Source organism: Leptonotus elevatus, chromosome 13, assembly GCF_054856555.1.
Source record: "Leptonotus elevatus isolate MCC_2025b chromosome 13, RoL_Lele_1.0, whole genome shotgun sequence".
Lineage (NCBI taxonomy): Eukaryota > Metazoa > Chordata > Actinopteri > Syngnathiformes > Syngnathidae > Leptonotus > Leptonotus elevatus.
Genome location: NC_141251.1, coordinates 8,456,400 through 8,481,233, shown reverse-complemented (window position 1 = coordinate 8,481,233; position 24,834 = coordinate 8,456,400).

Below are 24,834 nucleotides of genomic sequence, written 5' to 3'. Positions count from 1 at the left end.
GGTGGATTTTGTAGCGTATCGATAAAAGGAAAATTTTGGCTTTTGGAAACAGGTTTCGCGAATAAACGCTGACAAGACCGGATGGACGTGCACGTTTTGACCATATATTACGTCACACGTACGTTTGTAGTCACAAAGCAATGGCGGGCGATAAAGTAAGGTATGTTTGGGAGGACGACGAAATAGAAATCTTTTTGGAATTAATTAAAGAAGCGAATAATAATGCAATTTTAGATGGAAAACAGCAAAGAAACACTACGGTTAATTTTGTTTATTAACAGACCCATTATTCCTTTGACATTCTAAATTGGTTATCTAAGCTAAAGTGCAGATTTGTGCCATCCTAACATAATAATCATCAATAAAACATAAAATGATGAGAGACACTTATGCACTTATTTGCTAAAGCATGCACACATTGAGTTCCTCCACATACTGACTTGGTTCATAAGCACATTACGTTCCCCTTCATCTGACGATTAACGTGCATTTTAAACATAGAAGAGCCAAAACATCCCTTGTGAAAATTAAACTGCACTAAAAAACTAGCCACCAGAGGGTGCTAGAACTGCACAAATGGAAATCAACCTGACTTTTTTAACAGATGTGCTGCTTTTAATATCGTGACACGATGACGAAGATGTGGCAGTTTTAGTATTGCGATATCACAATATTGCCGTTATCGTTTCTTTCCTAGATTATGATATCAGTGATATTATTTGTTCTGAGTTTTGATTTGGACTTTTGAGGTCTGCACAATAAATTTCCTCAAATTACAATACAATAAATCTTGTCTTTCTTTCTTTCTTTCTTTTTTTCTTTCTTTCTTTCTTCTTTAAAAAAAATAAATTTAGCATTGCTTCTAGACAAGAAAATACAGTTTGCTCTGACGCACAAAGGGAATTTATAAACTATTATATATATATATATATATATATATATATATATATATATATATATATATATATATATATATATATATATATATATATATATATATATATAAGAAACCCAATTGTAAATTTGTTATATTGTCATATTCTTATTGTTTAATAAAACCCTTGCTTCAGGATTAACCTGGGAAAAAAAATCCCACAACATTTGAAAATTGCTCCTCAGATGATGTCAGTGATTTGTAAAACTGCCCCGCAAAAAAACAAACTAACAAAAAGCGCCTTGGAATACAATTAAACATTAATAACAACAATAACACATGATGACATGTAAACAGTTGGTTGAGTCCTGCTGTACAGTATGCCTGTATGTGTGTGTAATGGTGGACCTTTTTGCATTACCGCACATTTACATATTGCAACAACCTACATTATACATTACATTTTGTTTGTGGCATTGTCTTGAATGCCTGTGGTTAGGAAACCCCCGCCCCTCTTTCCTCACACCCAAGTAACAGAGCTGTCACTCTGCTCTTAACTAGACCTGAAGGCATTAACACCTTCACCCAGTGTGCATTCTCCCACGAGGGGCGGGGTCGTGGGCGACAGCAGTGGTGCCCTGCATCCACCCTGCCCTCGCCAGTGCTGGCACATTAGGATGGGCTCGGGCACACCTTGGCAGGCGAAGCCAAAGTCACTCTGCGGGTTCTGGCAGAGAGCCAGTCAGTTGAGACGAGGCCAAAGATAAAAAGACAGCCAGAGAGCAAGGGAGGGACAAGAGACAGATGAAGAGAGAGAAGGAGAAGCACATTTCCTCTTTCATTTAGCCGACCAACTGTTTTCGCCTCTTCTTCTAATTGACAGAGTAAATGCACCTGCCATTATGGTGCATCACCGAAATGAGTTTTGGGGCATGTCGAGAGCCACCGGAGAGGAAACATTGACTGGATGAGAAAATATCATGGTTCAACTATTTGTAGGCATGCAACATTTATTATTCACTCTTCATTCAAGTATTTTCTTTTACAGTTCCACAAATTAATTACAATACTTTATGCAAGTTCTTATTGGGACCATGATTTAGAAATTGGTATTATTGGTGGATGGTATTTATTTCCTTAATTTAAATCCCCCAAATTAATGTAAACTATTCAATTAGATGTGTGTTCAAATGATCATGTGTGCAACCATTTATCCAAGCCTCAAAAGCATGGCATAAAAAAAGGAATTTAGATTTATTCAATGTTGATGCTGTACTGATGTTATAATAAATACTGGGGATGTGTTTTGGATGCACATTATAAACAAATATGTGTTTGATTGTGTACCAAGCAGACCATTCAAACATATTTGGGAACTGTACATGGTGTTGAATTATAAACAAAAATAATAAAATTAAATATAAAAATATATATAAAAATAATACAAAAATAATATATAAAATAAAATAATGATCAAATGTGCTGCTAATATTTACCAATTAAAAAAAATATACATGTTAAGCATTTTTAATAAATATGCTAAAGAAAAATATGAGATCCAGGGTTTCTACAGATAGAACAAAAATGTTTAGGAGCTAAAAAACGATGCAATGCGCTTGTTCTCATAGGGGTGGTCTTCCTTTAGACATAACAATACCACTTTTTGTCCATATGGTGCCACCATAATCAACATAAACTGAAAGTTCCTTAAGTTTGGAACAATATATGAAATTACAGTCTGTTAAAAATTGTTACGCATACAAGATTAAAGTTAAACTAACATTTGAGTTTTTGGTTTCTGTGAAAGTTTTTGTTTTCACTTTCCTTCATTTTTCAGCTTTGATAATTAGTTTCCCAGCTGAGACTAATTCAAGAAAATTACTTAAGGATGTGGTTTTGTATTATAATAAGCATGTCACAGTCTTGTATCTGAAGGTGTGTAAATAAAAACTGTGTTTCTAACTGACCATTTCCTGCCATGGTATAAAAACAACCGTGCCTTCTGCAGCAGTAAAATCATTCTCAGCTTGAGTAGGTCCGATTATACTGACTTGATTGTACTCCCACTATACACTACAACTGGCAAATGAATGGTGAGTGGGGATGGGCACATGAGTGGTATTTCATTGCTCTGCCATCTCTCTGTTCTGTGCGTGTGCATTGTTTCTTTATAATGTAATTCATGCAGCATAAATATACAGGACAGCAAAAAGAACATTTCACCTCAGGACCTAAAATATGAAAGCAACAGCTGGGAGATCCTCTGCATGTTTAAACATGTATTGATGTACAAGTTGTGGCACTTTGGCCTAATGGTGCCATCAGGGCTATTTATTACAGATAAACTGTGGCGTATCTATATTGCCTTCTGTGGTCAGCGGCAGAGTTTTATTACTAACGCTGAAGGCCTATCTTTGTCATTTTAATTACTTTGATAAGAAAATGTAATGAAAAAAAAGATTGACCTTCCTCGTGTATTGGTTGAATTCTAATATACATAATGACTCTGGCAGTGGAAGTTGGAGATTAGTTACCTCGATGGGGCCACAGGCAAGATGGGGGCTTCTTCGTTACGTGAAGAAATGTGACGCTGCTAACTTGACAGTCAACATAAGCCTAGGAAATTTATAGACTTAACATTATGAAATAAGATAGTTGTTGGAGAGTCTGAACCCCACTAAGCCATTATTAAAAATAAAATAAGATTTATTAATGTTTTTAATTCAAGGCATAGGTATAGGGTTTACTGGTGAACAAATTGAACAGGGAGACTACTTGTCTACGTTGTGTTCTTGTATTCCCCAAATCCATGCAGCTTAAGTAAGTTTTGCTAGTTAGCCGGACTACATTTGCTCAATTTGGCATTGCAAATCATGCACTTATAACAACCACCATTATTTGCTTAAGACGGAACTCAGGGGCAGCAGATAGAATGAAAACATCAGAGGCCCCAGAATTGAACCATGTGGTACGCCATACGTTATGTTATACATGTGATTTCATTTCACTTTCTTATTATTTTTGCTCGACATAATTAGTATGAAGGGATTAAAATAAAATAGAAATCTCACGACGTACCATCACGACGCAATGTAGCTTGATTACCTGCAACCAACGATGACCAAGTGGGGCGTGTCATCATGAATCATATGAGTCGGTTGTATCTTCCACCGAACCCCTGAGACTGACTAACTGAACCCCTGGGGTTTCGATCTTGCGTCAAGAACCACTGGCTTAGATTGTCCGCCCTCTAGCCTTCGTCTTGTGTTAACTTTCTGTTACCATCTCTTATGTTAACGGGTCGGTTTCGACCCGTGTCTTAAATCAGCTGTAAAATACACTAAAAACAAGTTGATATCATCCAATTTATTTCTCATCTCTTGGTTGGCTTGTTAGGCTTCCTTATCCATGAAAATATTAGTTTTAATGTGTTTGGTGTGGGCTTTTGGGCCTTTTTTGTCAGTATACCCCTCGATTTCAATTTTAAAAAATGGTAAAATAAACACCAAGAGAATCATATAAATAAATAAAAGATTGTTGTGTTACCTGACTATTACTGGGGGCTATTAGAACACATCTCTTAAATTAATTTGTTTTATTTATTTATTTATTTAAATATTATTGACTATAGTAACATCTATGGTGTTACGGGTCGATTTCGACCCATATATATTTACTTCAAGAAAAATGCAAAAAAAGTATTTTTTTCAGCAGTAGAACAGGTCAAAACACAAAATATAGATTTGCAATGTAAAACAAATGACAACCAATCAAGCAAATGAAACCAATAGAAATCACTTAGGTACTATTTCCAAAAGCTCAGGTTTATTTTTCTTCACTGTGCCCACCATGGTTAGTTTCCTCCTGAGAAGTTCTTGTCCAAGGTCATAGCTGGTAAAAAAATTGTCACAAGTGATATTGTGACCCTGCAGTCCAGTAGTCATATCGAGGATCACACGTTTTCCTTGGTTTTTCTCAGGAATGCCACTCGCAGCTTTGCCTGTGTAAATCTGTAGCTTCCATGCATAGCTGTTTTTTGCATCGCAGGCTGCCCAGATTTTTATGCCGTACTTCCCTGGCTTACTGGGTATGTATTGCCGGAAGAGGCATTTTCCTCGGAAAGGGACAAGACGTTCATCGACTGTCACCTCTGGCCCTGGGTTGAACATCAGTGGAAGGAGTTGCGTCCATCTCTCCCAGACATCCCTGATGGGGGCAAGCTTGTCAGATCTTGCTCTGCTATTTCGGTTGTCAAATCTGAGGACTCTTGATATCATTCGAAAGGTCTGAAGTGACATTGTTGCCCGGAAAATATTTCTGCCTGTCGATGCGTCCCAGAGACTATCAGTGGCCTCATTGCAGGATCTGTACGCTCCAGCAAGAAGAAGAACACCAATGTAAGCATCCAGATATTCCTCATCAATGTCTTTCCACATGTCGTCATGGACTTTTTTTCCTTCAAGGTTTGTCATAGCCATGATGACTCTTTTTAGTGACAATGGCATGAATAGCCCGAAACATGTCTTGATGTCACTGACTCTTGTCACAGCAAACCTTGTGATTCCAGGGGTCATTTTTATGACATTTGCAGCAGCTGCCCTGCCATGTACATCATGAGATACTGAGCTCCAAAAGATCTTACCATTTTTGGACTTGAATCTTTCAGTGGGACGAGCTTCACCACCAGTGACCTTCTCATCAGATATGTCTGTGTCTTCTGGATGATACTCCACATTGTCTTCCTCCTCAGAAACCTGCTCATCCACATCTATATGCTGCTCTGTGTCCTCTTCCTCATTTTCATCAAAAAGATTATCCAGAACTTGGGTCGCTGTAAATCTTCTTCTCATGTTTGTATGCTGCAAATTGGAGATGTGCACTCTGGAAGTCAAATGACCCTTCAAATGAATGAATTGACCTTACATGTCAGGACATGCCCATCTCTGTTTGTTTTGATTTTGTGCAGGTGTACTGGAAAACAGGGCAAAATAAGAATCCCCTACAGCTCACAGGATTGGGAGAGGAGCTGGCTGTCAGTGTGTTGGCTGACAGTGCAATTATGAATCCAGTTTTGGCTCTAATTATTGCTTTATAATCTTATTTTTATAACTGGGTCAAAACCGACCCTAACAACACAAATGTAATAATTTCAACCAGAGCATTTTAGAATTAAGTGAAAACCTTTTTTTTGGTTTTATTTTGTTGAAATAGAGGTTCCTGACAAAGTCAAAAAGCCTTGATGCAATAAACTATTTTATATGGTTCTTTTATGCATGTTAAACCTGAAAACGGGTCGCTGCCGACCCTAACACAAGACGAAGGCTAGACAAAAGGTTCTGGGTTCAAAAGTTGTCTTAATGTCTGCACTTAACAGGTCCGATAAAGGCTAGTGCAATGGAAATGAATTACATTTATATGTCATCTTTTTTATTTTTTATTTTTTTTATTTTTTTATTTTTTTTTATTTTTTGTTCTCTTCTAAAGAGCTCAGTATTGTTATCTTTAAACCAAGAGTGCCATCTAGAGGAGTTAAAAAAAGTGCTTTGTGAAGCTTCATCTAAAATCACATAATAGTGTAGCAAAATTAAATCTAACTTAAGGACTAAGGCCAAACTGAACAAGAACAGAAACATATTAATGTTGTACATCATACTAGTATGATGAAGAGCGGGGGGGAAAAATCCTTAAATCCATACAACCAGCATTCACCACGATTTAACCATATACTGACAGAACATGAATCAATATGCAGGTCATTCAATTCAACTTTCTGATTTTGTCTAATGCTTACAATACACAATACCAAAAGCAGCCCGTGTTTGGGCACGACTCATATTTCCTCCATTTTAAAGAAGCAATGCTAAACCCCGAAATGCCTATTTTCTAAACAAATCACTACATCGCTCATTTTAAATGTATTGCCTCCCAAAATAGAAGTAACTTGCAAGTCGAGTGAAAAGAACACACTTGAGTGTTTGTGACTGTGCGCATACTTGTGTAAGTGTGTAGCTTTGCGCACAATTTTGTGTTGAGGTGTCTGTGAATTTGGAGATGGAAGAGGGGGGGGGGGGGGTAGACCGGACAGATTCCAACGCATAATTTAAATTTAATTGGACCGGGCCTGACTGGCTGGGGTCAAAATGAAGAGAAAATCAGGCACATTAATCAAGATAAAATTATCAGCTGATTAATCAGTGTTCTAATTATGGTGCCAGCGAGTTTCTTCTTTGTTCTGTTTTAATTACTCTGCTTCATTGTCTTTTCCATATGGCCATCATGTCCCCTCAAAATGCCCAGTGAGCACACAGACAGGCGGGCTGTGACACACGCACATACACAGGCACACACACGCACATGCACACGCACACACACACACACACACACACACACACACACTCGTAATAACTACTGCATCAAACGGTACTTCTAAAATCAAATGTTTCATAAGCTTTTATAAGTGCTATTTGCTATTTCCTTGGGAATCTCTTTTGAAGTCATAGAAACGTGTCGCTTGACCGTGTACTGTGCGCATAGGCTACTGTTGTCATGTTGTCCTTACATTCCTCATGAAAATAAAATCTGTGAATTATCTGTGTGTAATTGATTAGTTAGCACTGATTTAAATGCTCATACTTGGACAGACAGTATTTAAAACGTAAAAACCCTCTTAAGGTTGATCACATAGATAGCATAAAACATGGTTCTCATTTCATCATTCCCACAATTATTATTACGTGTGTGATAAGCTGGTGAATAAAACATGTTCTGTTGCCACAGGGGCTCTGCATTAGGCAGGGCAAAGTGGTGATTAGCCGAACCATCAGATTGTGCATTGTAATTCCCATGAATACTTCCTCCACATTTTTTTTTTCCCTTTTTCACACTCTTTTTTTTTTTACACTCTTCTGCTGGCATCATATCATTTATTCTGTGCATGTGTTTTGCTTTTCTCCTCTCACAAATTACAACAGATGTATTTAAAGATGTGTAAAGAGGAAAGAGAAGAAATCGAATATAGAGTGGTGCCTTGAGATACGAACTTAATTAATTCCGTGATGACACTCATAACTCAAAACAGACATAGTGTATCTCAAATACCCTCTTTCTGTTGAAATGAGTGGAAATGCCATTATTCGGTCATTAATAATAACATGCAGGACTGTGTACAAGAACATACACGGGGCATACAGAGCCCTCACCCGCCCCCCACCTGGGCTTCTCCAACCACATCTCTATAGTGTTGGTCCCATCCTATACTAAACAAAAATATTTTAAAAAAAATCCTCCCATTTTTCATAAGATGAACTCAAAGATCTAAAACTTCTTCCACATACACAATGTCACCATTTCTCTCAAATATTGTTCACAAACCAGTCTGTGATTGTGAGCACTTCTCCTTTGCCAAGATAATCCATCCCACCTCACATTAGACACTATAACTAGTGCACAGGTGTGCCTTAGACTGCCCACAATAAAAGGCCACTCTGAAAGGTGCAGTTTTGTTACATTTTCGGGGTTTTCTGGGGTCCCAATGTTGTCAGCTACAAAAATGAGTCATGGTGAATGTGATTCCTTGTCCCAGCCTAGACAAATTTGCAGCCTAATCTGGAGAAGAGAAAAAAAACATGCACAAAAAAGCATTCATATCATTAGCTAATTTAGCATAGTTTGTTTTGTTAGGACATATTGCCAATTCAGTCTTGACCATATCACTGTAAAAAAAAATAACTTTCAGCCATTATGTTACTGTAATTTAAGTGTCTGATTTAAGTGGCTCTGGAGTACAAGTCGCAGGAACAGCCAACGTATGAAAAAAAGTGTGACTTGTAGTCCGGAAAATACGGTAGCTATTTGAAAAGAATAAGATTGATAGTTGCTTAATTACTTATGAAATAACATTAAAACTGTCACTGAATGCTTCAGTACAAAAGACCAAGGTTGCCTGAACAGAAAATAAGCTCTTCATTAGATAGGTATCGCTATATACTTGATCCAATAATTAACAACATTTGAATGAGAGCCCTTGACTTAACTGAAATATTTGTGTTTAGCAGGGGAAAGGACCACAGTATATGCTCAAATGTTGAACATCTGAAAAGAAAATGTGAATATATTCTCCTCCAATAATTGTTGAAACACTACTGCTTGGTGCTTAACTGAGTTGTCATTGTGCCCAAAAGGAATCGGAGCACTTACCTTTGCGCTTCTGACCACAATTCTCTGAATACGTAATTAGCTGCAGCAGCGCAAGTGTCTAATGAATATTCATGATCTTTTTAATTAGGTGGCTTTTTGCAGCAAGCCACCTCAAAAAGTTACCACCTCATCACACACAGATGTGCATGTGTGAGTGTGGGCTGGCCTGCTAGATCGCTCTCTGTCTGTCTGCTTGCCTGTCTGTCTGTCTGTCTGTCTATTGCAGCTTTTGTACTAATATTTTCTGAGGATGATTTTCAGAGTATGCCGATAACGGTTTTCGGACATACAGCTTTTCATTAAATCCACTGTGGGTACCAGATGTGCTCAGCTGATGACGTCACTCACAAATGATCCGAAGTGGGAATGTTTTGTGGCTTTGGGAATTGGTTTGTAGTTAATAGTTATTCAGATGTAATAAAAAAAAAATCATTCACCAATATGAAAGGGACAGCAATGTAAAAAATCAACTTTTTGGAGCTTTTAGCTATGTAAAAATGCAAATTCCTCACCAAGAACATCACCAAATTGCCGTTTTCCTCCATTCGCCCCTCTATGAGAAATTCTAGGTCATTCTGCTCTCCAAGCCCCAGCCCCTCCCAACCTGAGAAAACGAGCTGTTGTAACAGTTTGATGTCATTACGTGCGGCCTCTGCGGACTAAACTCACGCCCACTTTCTCTGATGCTACATTCACACCAAAACCGAAAAGCATTGTCATTGAAGACTTCATGGCTTGCGTGGCCAAACGCAGAGATCCAGCCGCCGGCTCGCCAGGGGGCGCGGCAACCACACGGGGAGAGGCGGAGTTTTACTGAACCGGGCGTTTTACTTCAGCGTTAGAAAAATAACCAGCAAAACACATAATATTTCTTTTTTTTTTTTAAATCACCGCCATGGTGTCAAAGATAAGATTTAATTATTATATGCCTATAGTTAACTGTGGAAGGGCTTAAAATACCGTGATGTAATCCCCTAAAATACACTGCTAGGCTGGACAAAAAATTAATAAAATAAAAATGATAAAAATAAAAATGGTACACCAACAACCGCTGCTTTCAATGCTTAAATTCTAAATGCAAATATAGTATACCTTCTTTCTTTTTTTCATTGATTAAGTTGCATTTAAGTGCCAAGCTATCTTTTCAAATCCTAACAGGTAAAAAGACATGTATTTGTCCACAGTAATTGAGCAATAACTCACTTATGATGATATTCTACAAACAATTAAAGCCTTCCATTTGAGGAGTACCCAGTAGAGCTATTTTGTAAATTACCCTCCATAATAAAATTATCATCCAGAGGCTATAAAATGATGTACCTATAATTTTGCCTGCCACGAAAGCTCCATTGAAATTAGACCTAGTCTTCATATAAAAGTCACGTTGGTAAAAAAAAAAAAAAATCGGAATAATTGAATTCTTATTATATCAAGAAGCACCTAGGAGTTGTCTTGACTTGAGATCACAACCTGAACCAGTATAGAGACGTCATTCCACATATTTTATTCACCACCAACTCATCTTATAAAAAGTCACTTTTCCAAACACAATGCTGATATTATTGTCACCACCAAAGGGTCACTTATGGAATTGAATGTTGCTGAGCTAATAGCTCCCCTCACATGGGCAGTCATAAAGACGTCAGTCACTTGACACATAAAGTGATGATGTCTTGGCTCTTATGTTTACTTGCTACAAAACGCTGCTGGATTATCATTCCTGCTCGTAACGAGACACTTTGATAAGTGTCACATTGTTGATTTAAGGCAGCGTGACCTTCTGAAGAGCAGGAACCCTTTCATCTCTGTTGCTACATTGTTCCTGCAATATTTTTACAGACATGACAATATTCCAAAACAGATTAAATTCACCACTTTTTTATTTTAATTGATTTATTTATTTTTACTATTCATTCTAGTGTTACCTGACTTGTAGTCAGTGTTTTAAATGTGCTGCAAACTGCAGTTCCATTCCAAAGTGCAATAGCACTGTCTGTTTTTTTTGGGGGGAGGGCAGAATGCGTCTCCAACTTTACAGCTTATCAGTGTTTTGAGTAGCGCCATTCTACATGCTGGCACCCTAAATCACAGTCCATTTTTTATTTTTATTTTAATTAGCGTTACTTTGGTGGCTCTGTGGAGAATCTATTAACTCATTCAAACCCCAAAACACATTTTTTAATACTTTGTCTTTCACTCCCTAAAACGTATGTACATGGTGTTTATGTATTTTTTTCATGCAAAAGCATACACAAGGCTTTGATGCAGCTTCTGACATGAAGAAGTGGCTTAAAGCAATGATAGTTATTACAAAAAAATGGTCAGCAGGTGGCAGCAGAGTATAAGAGATCAGCCAGAGCCATGTTGCAACAAGCTCTTTCCCCCAGTGATTTCAACAGGACTGTGAATAATGATGAAACGTAGCTATTATCTAATACTAATTGCTGCAAAACAGAAACAGATACAAATATGCTTTTTTTTCTTTCTGATGAAAGAAGAGCCTCTAACATTTCTTTTGGTTTATTTTCTGTTTTTATAGCAATACAACACAATATTCTGTGGGCCTTGCAAAATCAGTCAAAATCCAGAAAAACAACCGGGAGCGAAGGGGGTTGCTTCACTGAAAATGGCTGGTAGTGTTAATCATAATATTTTCAGCACGCAGCAGAGGATGTCGGTTGAATGAAAAGAACAATCATCATGAGGTTTAAGGTGTATGTCTGTGGAATAGAGCCAGTTTTTCATTTTCTTTCAGGTAACTTGGCATTTGCTTCGTGACGTCCCAGCATTAATAAAAAACCCTCCCAAGCTCCTCCCACTCTCTCTCTCTGCCAGGCCTGGCAGCAGCCACGTAGCAGCACAACACCTCAATTTGACTTCTTTGTTCTTTTGTTTGCTTTAGTATATATGCAATAAACACCATTTTATTTACAGCTATTGTATTTTAGTGAGTATTTGTAACTAGTCCTTACGAGGCGGGTCGTAACACTCCTGACGTTCCGCTTGTCATGATATCATCTCACTTCATTCTCGGTTATTTATGTTTTGTTTTGTTTTTTTACTTTTTTTTGTTCTAAATTACAAATCTATCAAATATTTGATTACAGTGTTTTAAAACAATCTACAGTATATTGTTATGCCATTAATTTACCAAAAAAATGAAAAAAAAAAACATTTTCTTGATTTGAACTTGAATATTAGTTTTACTGATAGCCATATTCCCTTGTCCTCCTTTATTGCAGTTGTCTAATCATCTGTTTTAATCAGGTCTCCGTTCCTCCATCAGGGGTGCGTGGCTTGGCACAAAATGGCTGCCCTTAGGCACTTCTGGCAAGTTGTTGCAAAACTGTGGCTCCATTTGGGATGCCTCCAATGTGGCAGATCTATCCATCACCTTACCATTTATCACACTCTACAGTGCTGGCAAACCAATCCATCAGAGCCCCAAGTGTCTGAAGTCACTGGGACCTGTGGTAAATAAAGAGGAAACGCAGTAGGATCCTCGTGTAAGAGGAGATGCAAGGAGGAGGCCGGGGCAAGAAACGAAGGGGACGGAGTGCAAAACAAAGATAATGCTGGGGATGAGTAGGAGTGTGAAAAAATGAGGGACAGGGAAGTGTTAAAGTTTTCCGACTAGAAGCAAAAAAAAAATACGTCTTGAAACATGTTAACTTCAGAAAAATTGGGCTATGGTGTATTAATTTCCCTTAAAAGAATAGCATTTGTGGCAAAATAAATCAATGCTTATGACATTTTCAGCATCAAAGCTGTCTATTTCACTCTTGGCTGATATATCTTTTGTTTATTGTAGCTGCAATAATGACAACCTCAGTTCAATACTTGCATTCATTTGTTACAGTATCACGGCAGCTGGTAATAACGTGACTGTGTGTTGTATAGGACAATAATACTTTATTAGAAGTGATAAAACCTGGCATTCCATTACGGAAACACTAGACTATCCAAACCACAATGCATCAGGTGGTGGATACTCAAACAATATTTTTTTTTAATATGTATAGTAAAACAACCACAGTGATGTTTTAGAGCTCTCCTTTTTAGTTCCCTTTCATTTTTAATTGTGATTCGTTAATGTGTTGCTACTAACATTTAGTGGTGAAGCCCTTATCATGGTTCAAACCAAACTCTGACACCAGTCGTACTCGTACAGGGACTGAACAGCCCGTATCAGGGGGCTCGGTTCCCCCGTACTCCCGAAGAACCCCAACCACATGTGTTTGGCAACCTAAGATGGCCACCGGTGGCTTCACTTCTCCCGACGGAGAGTAAGTGGTATTGTTAGTTCATTCATATATACTGTACAGTATGTCTGTGCCTGTGATTGGCTGGCGCCTGGTGACCAATTCCAGTGTGTAGTCTGACTTTTCCCCAGTCGTTCAGAATAACATGGATGGAAGGATAGTTGCTTCCTGTTAGCCATTAGCAACTTTTTATAAAAAAGGAAATGGTCGCTAAAGGTCACCTTGAAGCTCTGTTTCTTTATTTCGCTCTTTCTAGATCATCCTTTTGCATGAATGGAAAGACAGAGAAGCCAAGAAAGACACGAGGAAAAAGTCCTTAGTAAGCTTTGCCTGCTGAGAAAAGCTTTACCCCACCATCAATCCTCTGTCTGTGTCTGGCTCCCTCGCCTCGTTAGCTAATTGAATAAATGAAAGATTGTTCTCTGCTCCTCAGGCATTGTGTGTCCCTTTGGCTTCAATTTTATTCCTCGCTATGCTCTCTCTGGCTTCCCTGGCCTCTTTTATATGTCAGGCTCGCATAAAAATAACATTACTGTAATGATACTAAAATAATGTCTGTCCTTGCTGATCTATGCTCTATGTGTGTGTGTGGGACCAAATGCTCAAAAATGCACTCCATTTATAAAGCACTTTTCCCACCACATACTTTTTCAGTATCTTGCATAGGGATACTTTAACATGGTCACAACTGCCTGGGATTGAACCCACAACCTCAGGGCTGTGAGGTGACCACAGTGGTACTGAATCATGCCGCCCACTTGTACTGTAGATGTGCATATTGAGGAGAAGGTTTGAAGCAGGAATGCGGTAGAGGTGAAGAGAATGAATGGAGAGCACATATATTTACCGTTAATAGAAAACAAAGTATGAAAAGACGAAAACAACTGAAGCCATCAGTGAGACTACGCCAGTCGCAGTCTGCCTATATTTATTGCGGCTCGGTGACAGATTTGTGGACTGTAAGACTTAATGAGGGTCGACAAGATAAGGAAGCACTTTAGTATTAGCAGTTATGTCCAAAATGATCAAATCCTTGTCCAAATTTTGAGTGTAGAATTTTTACATGGTGGATTGGTATCTTTTATCTGGAATGACACAGGAATATGACAAAACCCTGTAACGTGTGCAAAGGTTAAATGAAAATACATTATTTTATGGAGTCACTTAAGGTGTAGAAGGGGTCCACTTGCTTAAAACTTAAATAAAGGCAAATTGACAAAATGAGTCATAATCCTCAATTGTGGCATTAGACAAAGATAAGATAATGAAAGGATAAATGACAAATAGCCTTCGTGAATGTTAGTATTCAAATTTCAAGAATGGACAGTTGCTAATGTTACAGGTATAAAACAACATTTTGCTGATGCTGATGCAATGTACATTTCTGTAAAAAAAAAAAAAAAAACACACACAAAAAAAACCATCCCTCAAAACAGTGTACAGAACGCTAATATTGGGAGTCTGAGTTAATTACAATGAGTACTAATGGCATTGTGGCATTGGCACATTTCTAATGGTGTCACACATGCTTGAGGCAGGTTGGATGGCTGGTTGGATGGCTGGATGGACGGATGGATGGATGGCTATTTTATACATATCATCTGTTAAAAATCTTGCATTTGTAAAAAATGTGTTAAAAACAAACAACAACAGTCAGCTGGTAATAGTGAAGCAGAAACATGTTTAAAAAAATGTATTGTTGATTAGGTTAGTGTTGACGTAGAAGAGAATACTGAGTTTCACAATTCACATCATATGAAAGGGTCCCGAAAATGTGTACAACACCTAGTCGGACAGTTTTGATAATAAACATAGCGATACTGTGATACTATAAAAGCTAATGATTTGATGCGTTGCGGTATCCATATTTTGTCTAGTAAGGCTTTAAGGGATCCATTCAGGAACAGCCGCATTGCCAAGTTCCTCAAAGCTGCAAAACAACTACTTAGTAAAGAACCAATTAAGTTACTTTAACCATTTTAACCACCAGTTTCTCCAAAGGTGTCGTTTGATTTATTTATTTTTTGTTCTTTTCCTTTGATGATAATTTAAATTTTTTCATTGTTGGTGTTTTTGTTCTGTTTCACTCTTATACTCCTCCTCACAACTCTCTGGGGCCTTAAACTGTTCCTTGCTAATCTATTAGCATTAAGAGGAAGAGCCAAAGACATGCATATGTGACACTCATGGACAAAAAGTTTTCTGACTCTTCACTTAATTATTTATTCAGGGTTGGAACCTAGCGCCACTTGAATGCTGACGCTTCAACTTGATAAGTCATTCTGAACAATTCCTGACCCAAAGACGACTGTGCCAGTATTTGTTTTGTTGTGAAAGTTGGAGCAACATGTATTGTGGCAGCATGTATTGGTCATTTGCTTGATTCCAATTCAGTGATGCTGTGTGAACGTATGTGCATGTTCGCGTTTAAAACTGATATTGACTGTGGCCTCCCTCAAAATTACAGCTCTTGTCTGGCTTCTGTTTGAATGCATTTACATAGGATTGCATTGCCCTCTACAGGAGAAAGAACAACATTGTCATTTTGACTACCGTTTGACCATTTGTATGGATTTGTTTTGTATAGTGTCGTGAATTGTATTGGGATGCTGCTTAACATTGTTGTTGGGGGGTTTTTTTCAGACCAATATCATTTTATTTACACAAAATAATTAGCTACTGAAAGTTTGAAGATGGTCAACAGAATTGCTGGTGGAGCACTGAAATGGAATAATAATTAATGGTGGTGGATAGATGCAAGGTTTATACATATTATCATCTGTTAATCAGCAGTTAATCAGTTAATCATCAGCATCCATTGCAGCCGGGTCATCCTGGAAGGGAGATTGAAGGGGGGAAAAAAATGGTCTTTTAGTGTAAAACAACTCGTAAATATTCTTAACTATTCTTTACTTGGGTCAAATTGGGTCATTTTGGATCAAATGGACCCAAGTAGAAGAGCGGTCCATTTTTGACCCATAGTTGGGTTATTTTTGACCCAACTGTCTTTAGAGTGTAGATATATAGATATGGTTAAAAAAAAAAAACATAAATTCCAAACACAAATCATATACACTAGTATTTACAGACATTGGAAAACGAACCAAGTGTTTTTTTCTAAATGTTTTTTTATTATATGTACCTGCGGCTAAAAAGCAAAGTATTCGTTCCGTTGGACAAAACTGAATTTATGAATGAATATTCATGTGGCAGCTTCTGAAAGATCTCTGATGCATTCTGGAAAAAAATTGCAAAAAGGATGCGTGATCACCAATTATGTGCGTTTACCATTTTGCCTGACATTGGATTCACTAATATTTAACAATACTGTATCTAATACCACCCGGGGTAATCAGTCCTCTAAGACCACATTAAATGTACTTTTTAGGGGTGAAAATTAGAAATAGACCGATATGGTTTTGTCAGTTTTAATTTCAAACAAAAACAGAAGGTGCAGAGAGTCAACAGCATCTCTGAAAATTTCAATACCCGGTAATTAGTTCCCTGAAATTATTTTTTAAAATTTTTTTTATGGATCTATTATCGTCCTTATCATTTTTCAAAATGGCCGATGCCGATATCCGTCAAAATGCTGAACATCGGAGCCGAGTCCCTCATCCAAATGTACTTCGATGCTGTGATAAACCCGATTTCATCTCACCTGTGACATTGCTACATTAGTTGAGGGCATTTTCACCCAAGGCAGAACTTATTAGGAGCGACGAGGCCTAATTTATTGCCGAACTTTTGCCCTCACATGAAGCATATATAGTTTCAAAATAAACCTATGTGCGATGTTCTGACTCTTAAGTGGTAAAATACCGTATAAGATCTCCTTAACGGTCTTGCAGTGATTAGCAAAACACACGCTGTGCCTGCTTTTAAATGATGCACTTCAAGGTGGCGAGTGCTTGCTTGAGTCAGAGCACAGATGAAGTGGATTTGCGTTCAAGTGTGTGTACCGTATCCTGGATAACCTTCTCTCCCGCCTCCTTTCTCTTGCGTGTCATTCTAAATGTGGCCACTGTGCAGTGCAGCATATAGTGTACCGGGGGAAAGTGGGATGTGTGTGTGACCATGCTTTGATAGCGTGTCATAGTGAATTAGCCTCTGCGTGGCATCCGGCTGGCACACACCGCAGCCTGCCCTCTGCCCACCACACCGCATATGTGCCCAAGATTAGAATTAATAACCAGCACTGCCAATCATGCTTAAATCACAATAAGTCTGCATTTAGGGGGCGCTGGGAGGTCACAGGCATCTGGGCCTCTCGATAGCCAATCTGGAGCAACTAATAAGGCAAGTTTGCAGAAGTGTGTAGGTGTGTGTGCGTTTTAGTTACTCATTTCACTGCTGGTGGCGGCAGCTGCTCTGGTGGACCGCAGTGACTTGACAGAGTTCGCAGTCTGAAAGACAAAATGCAGGACATCACAGCAACTGCTGAGGCAAACGTTTGTATTTATTTTTTTCATATGGATGCTCTGACAACAGATGAACAGCAGCAGTTAACATGCACCGCGTATGCGTTGTTGTTTTTTTTTAATAACGATGTTGCACTTACATGACACTATGCTTGATACACAACATTCACTACAATACAAAGTCTTAATTTTTCAATATATCAGAAAAACATATTGAAATCGGAATCATTCTCATGCCAAACAGCCTCCTGAAATTGGTTGTGCTTATGGCCACCCTCTGTTTATCAGATTATATTGTATATAATAAAAATACCTGAATCCGATTAATTGGCAAAGTGTATAAAAATAATTTATTTAAAAGTCACAACCCATCCGAGAAACATAAAAAAACAACAATGACCAAAAGAGGGAGACAGAATGGGAAGCCTGGCGGTTCTCCAATTAGTGTTTCTTAGATTTAAACAAAAACAAAACATAAGGAGGGAGGGGACTCGGTGGTCTGGTCGGTGCTGGATTTCACTTTTCTTTCTTTTCTTTGATCCTACCTCGGGTCTCCTGACAATCTCACGACTCTAGCTGGATTCTGAAGAATTCGGTTTAGGTGAACGGTATGGGATTTTTAATAGGTTTTAGGTGAATTAATGAGCACACACACACCCCGCACATGCACATACTCACACACATACAAAAAAAAAGAAAAAGAGAAAAAAAAAAGAGAGAGAGCAATGATGATGACATGTCGAATCGGTAAGATTACCGAATGAACAATATTGAGCTCTCTTTCAAGAAGAAGAAAAAAAGGAGGGAGGGAATAAAACAAGACCCAAGCTGTGTGCTTTTAAAGGTGAGCGCAGTATGAACCTGGGGGGCGGGGGTGGGGTAACATCCATGCATATTGACATAAATTGCAAACTTAGTTTTTTTTTTTTAATGACTGTTTTTGATATCAGTGGCAATGTTTTAGGCCAGCGTTTTATATGGCTTTGTTTTTATTTATTTTATGCTTGCTTACTGCAGTCTGAAGTCATGTGTGAACAGCAGGCGATGGTCAATGTGCAAGCATGCAACCATGCACCCATTCCAACATAAATACCGAGAGTGCTTTTAGATTGGTTATACTTATTTATTTTACTTATTATTTATTTATTTAAAATAAATACTTGCTTGGAATCCAACCAACCGAAACACTGTAGTTATTAAATTAATCTATAGTTTTGTCCATGCAATAATAATAATAAAAATAATAATAATAATAATAATAATAATAATAATAATGATAATAATGATAATAATGTTGTTTTGGCTTTGGGCGCTGGAAAATTAAGGTTGACACATACTGAGTGATGTGAAAATGTCCCTCATGATTACCGAGAAACTTGTGCTACCCCCGAACCACCCCCCTCTCCCTTCAGTAACACGAAGCTGCGGCCATATTGCAGTGGCCACGTTCAACTGCTTCTTTAATATGCAGACACATCCCGTAATTGCAATCAAAACAACAAAACAACATATGTCAGCCCCCCGGAGACTGGCAGCAGCGTGTCCTGCAGGCTCCACAAATGAAGAGTGATGCTTGACAAATGAACACTAGATTGGCTACGTAAATAGCATCTCTGTAAATTCCCCCCATAATAATTTGGTATTCACAGCATCCAGTCAAACTGAAAATGGGGGGGCTAGAGAGTTGTGGGGTGGATGGAAAGAACAAAGGAAAAATGGAAAGTAGTAGTCTTGATTTAAAATCATACGTTAAACTCTCCTCCCAAACCTGGATCAGCTCCTCAGTTTACATGCACTGACAATATTTGTGAAATATTGCCAATTTTTTGGACTTATCATGTGGAAAAGCTTCCTTTTATGGAGTGATAGTGGTCAGGCAAATCCACGTTCTCTTTCAAAACCGAACGGGAATTACGCCATTTTGAATTTATTTTGGAAATAGTGCACCATTTTTGGCCTATATTTGAATGAATACTCACGAAACTTTGCGCACACACATAAGGCCTGGCAAACATTTATATTTCATAGGATTCTTGTCCAATGTGACAGTACCCCAATATGGCCAGGGTTGTGAGGGCTTTATAGCTGCTTGCAACCATTTTTTTTGTTGTTGCTGAAAGGAGAAACAATTCACATCACGGCACGTCATTGAGACTGACAAGTGTCACTGTAATTGAACAAATTATTATTTACTCTTCCCATACCAGCCACTCAGTGTGACTGACCCGCCCTGAGCTGTTCTATTTACAAAATCTGCTGCACCAATTGCACCGTCGATATTTATGCCTCTGGTGGTATGTGACCATGTGCAACCTGCTGCATGCAGAGAAACCAAACTCCATAAAAAAAAATTAAAAAAACATCTCCTTAGAATAGGCTTCAGGAGTCAACCACAAGGAAAAATCTGCAGCTGGAGTCCCATAGACAATTTGTGGTTGCATGCAATCCCGCTGTGGCAACACCTGTGACATTGTCACATTGATGGTCCCAAACTGTACTGGCTCATCGTTCCACTTGGACCAACCATCGCCATTGAGACTGGGTACTGTTAACTGGGCAACAGCTGGTCCAATCCCCCGCCCCCTTCCCTGGCCTGCGCCTGGAGAGGACAATCCGGCTTCCCTGCACTGCAGCATAGGGGTGTGCCAAAAAAATCGATTCAGAATCGATTTTAAATGTCACAAAATCGACTTTATTTCAATTATTTTACACTGTCTTGCCTTTGTCTGTGTGCGCCTTTATTTGGAGCGCTGTTCATGTTGTACCCGGTTTGGCCACTGAGGGGCAGTGTGCTTTCACGCGGTCTAATACACTGTTAAGTTGTAGCCACATTAGAGAGTAGAAGGGAAAAAGTCACGATCAAGTTATTCCAATAAAAGTTTTTTTTCAGTGTGGAGCTGTTCTTTTGAGTGATAAAAGTGCTGACTCGCTAATGACTGGAGTAGATCATTACAATTCCTTGCACATCTATAGATTGAAGCAACAATCATTGTCAATCAAATCATTTTGAATAAAAAATCATTCTTAATCAAAATACTATTTTGAATCGAATCGCAGGCCCAAAAATCGGAATTGAATCAAATCGTGAGATTCCCACCCCTACTGCAGCGCCACAAACTCCTAAGGCGCAGTTTCCATGGACTACTACAATCGGAAGAGGCCTTGTATTGAGAAGCAGTGGAAGGGCGCTTGAATTCCATATTGGAAGAGCATGTTTCAGGATGGTAACCTAACCACTTTTTTTTCCTTCCTTTTTTTTTTTTTACCTTAAGTACAGCTATACAACGTTATTTCAGAGGCGTGTATTTCAATGGTAGCCCATTGCACTACTCAGTAGCCAAGAAGTTGCTGTCACTTTCAAAAAGTTCGTGATTGTAAATAAATCACTTTCACTACACAAATTTCAGGATTTTTGACGGTTACTTGGGACTTGAGGACCCCAGCTTCATGTTACGTCCTGGTCACACCTAAATGGGACATATCTAATGGTGGTGGGCGGATTGATCCCTCCTGTGTTTCTATCGTGTGCATTCACGTGACTTAGCATCTCATCTTTGTAGTAGATTGCACGACACATACAGTATTGTATATTTTTGGTATGTTGCTTGTTTTACGTTTTATATTTGTTGTTGCAGCATGATAAACTTTAACAACTTGTTTATTTAAGTTGAAAAATAATTTATGAAAGCAGAATTTTTAGGGGGTTTTTTGTATTTGTAGTTTCTAAACAGTATATAATAAAGTATTTGTTTAAATTTCTATTCCTATCTTCACTTTGTTCAATTTAAGAAAGTTAAAAAAAAATGGTTGTAATAATTCTGGGGGACGGGGGGACATTGAATTAATAATAATAATAATCATAATAATAATAATAAAAATTAGTATTATTGATAATAATAATAATAGATTTGTATTATTTTCTAATAATTATTAATATGCTGCGTCTTTGCTGACCTTTATTTACTTTTTACTTTTATTTTTTAACATATGTAAACTTAATATCAGTGAAGATGAGCCTTAACTACCTTTACTAAGATTGGGTGATCCCTTTCATGATTCATGTAAAAACACACAATATAAATGACATAATAGTACGATGAGAAAATGTCATTCTGGGTGGGTAGGAAATATCACCTTGTAATACTCAGTAGATGGCACAAGAGGGCAGCAAAGTCACATCAAAAAGTCGGCACTTTATACTACCGGGAACAAATCCTGTGGAGCAGTAACTTTTAACTGAAGAACATTTGAGTCACTGCATTTAGGCAGCTCTTCAAAAAGAAAGAAAGAAAGAAAGAAAGTATGCAGCTCTTTAAAGACAATGGCACAGCACAGAATACTGCTTCTACGGTTAGACTACTGTAGATGCTAAATAAACCAATTGTTGTTGTTTTGGTTTTCAGCAATACTTCTGTTGTTCATGTTGCCTACAAGGTTGTTATCATTACAGAAAAAAAATATATAAGAAAAAGTGGGAAAAAAAAACATTTTTGTGAATGAAATAAAATTAAAATTAAAGTATTTTTTTTAAATACAGTAACTAACTGAAACAACATTGTGTGTACAGTTTCAACGACAGTTTAAATGATGCTAAGATCTAAGCTGTTTTAATTTTTAAGATTTACTTAACATTTATTTCTTTATTTTTGTCGATGTTGTAGTGTTAATTCTTATGTTCATATTTTTTCAGTTTATTCAATAAAAGTGCATGTTAGGTTTATTGAAGATTGTAAATTGTTCTTACAGTTCTTTTTTTTGTTTTGTTTGTTTTTGACAATTGTGTCAAAAACCAAACATCTATCAAAATCATCTTGCCCTTTTGGTCAATGCAGTGTGACGATCGTATGCTGTACAATGCTCTCATTTTCACAAACATCTTGCAGGAGGTATGTGCTTCATTGAACTTTTCTCTTCACAGACAACACGAAGACGTGATGGCATGCTTCCTTCTTCTCATTACACTCCTCTCTACTGCGCAGTTGAGAATTCCAGCCTTATAAATCAAGCCTAATTGGTCTGAGCCTGCAGAAAACGCCACATTAATGTATTAATAGTTCCCAGGAGAGGAGGAGGAGGGTACTATAAAAATGTGGCGGCTGTCGATATTTCCTCAAGGGCCATCTAGATCTTGCTGTTCTGACATGGAGGTGATCAAAGGTGACTTGTTGGCGTTATATACTGTCTAGGCTATAGTATGCTTAGCAATTTATCATATTATCTGTCACTTAATTAGGTACACATCTCATATTTTAAGATGTTTACCACCATATCTATTTCACGACGTTGGCGGCAAGGCTCTCCAACGTTGTATCTCTTTTCGCCTTCATATTCAACTCAGTGAAGTCACTTCAAAATATTTCAAGAGGAGAATGAGGAGCCCGGGCTGCATGGATATTATCAGGAATGGTTTATTTATGGGCTTGATCATAGGTTTTTCAATTTCTCAATCCCAATACAAATTGGAGACATACACCGGTGCAAGGGAGGAATAAGTGTCTATTCCTTCTATTCCAGGAGGCCTTTGCAAGTAAAAAATATATTGGGGCATCTAAGGCAACTAAGGAGAAATACAATTGTTAAAATATCCAAGTATTGATTTTGTAATTTTGAGGAAATGGCGATTGATCATGAGTCCACTAAATTGGACTTTGGACATCATTATCTGTATTGTGACTATGTAACTTTGTTACTTTTGAAAATACTACATCTGCAGTATTTTTTAAAAAAATTTGCTTTAAATTATCATTTAATTCTTATTATAGCAATATTTTATGGATTTTAGTCCTCATAGTGTAGTGGCCAGGTGCAGAATATGCTAGCAAAACCTACAGGATAGTCGACCATATACCATCTGACTCAAGTGGGGATGGTGACAGCAGCAGTGATGATGAATGGTTGCCAGAATAAAAGAAAATTATTTTCTGTGCTTCAGAAAAAGGTAAATGTTTATGCAATACATGTAGTAGTTTTGAAATATGTTAAAAATATGTAAACGCAATGTTAAAAATTAAACAGACATTTTCTATAGTGTTTAATTTTTTTCGTTATTTATTCTTTTCTTACAAACATATTTCATCAGTTGCTCAAATGCACGTTGTCCACCCTAGTGGACATGTCACCTTCCATACCCCAGTGTGAGTAGCACTATGAACACATATACTGTATAGTCATTGGAAATAATTTGCCTCTGCATTTTAACTCAATAGGAATGCCAAACAGTGTCATTTTGACATATTGTATTTTGTTGGGCGGAAACATACGTCCAAATATGGTCAATTTAATATTTTCTTTCCACAAATGGATGCTAATGGTCAGTCCCCACATTGACTTGACTTAACACTGAGGCAAAACCACATTTGTTTAAACTGCTGTATTGGTTTATTTTTGGTAACAGTGTAGCAAGATAGCAATTGTCTGCAAAGTATGATCTAAATGATACCTGGTTTCATTTGCAAGTTCATGTATTTATGGATGTGTTATGAATTAGATGAGGCTCATTTTCACAGGGTTTTTTTGTACTCCAAGTTTAAACTTGGCAATTCTTTTCTCGTACACTCTTTCTTGTCAGCTTCTCATCTTCGCTCCCTCTTTCTCACCTCTTTGAGAGTATTCCCTATTTCACACTCTGCAGAACGGGTTGAGCTCCAATCTCCTTTCAAGAGTGGAATGCGGTGTTCTCACAAGCTGCTTCACTCCTCACCTTTGGCTCACACCTGCCTTGCTTGAATTTCCTATTATTGCTTTTATAAATCTCCAGCAATACAAATAAACACATATTTATTGCAGCAAAAATGGAACTTGAACCGCATTGATTGAAAAAGTTTCTGTGTTGTAAAAATAAGTTTGTTGGGGGGGGGGGGGGGGCTACAGTATAACTCCAAACATAAAATGTCATTCAAATAGAGGACAGAAGCAACTCTTATAGCTGTAGCTTGCTGTAGGGCGGCAAACCTTTTTGTACTTACAATAATATTGAAATATAACACCTTTCCAGTCAAATCTTTCGTCAGTCGCGAACCATCCTTCAGAAACAGTATACCGCATCTTGAAGTGGGGAAAAGTCGAGTGCCGTTCAAATGTT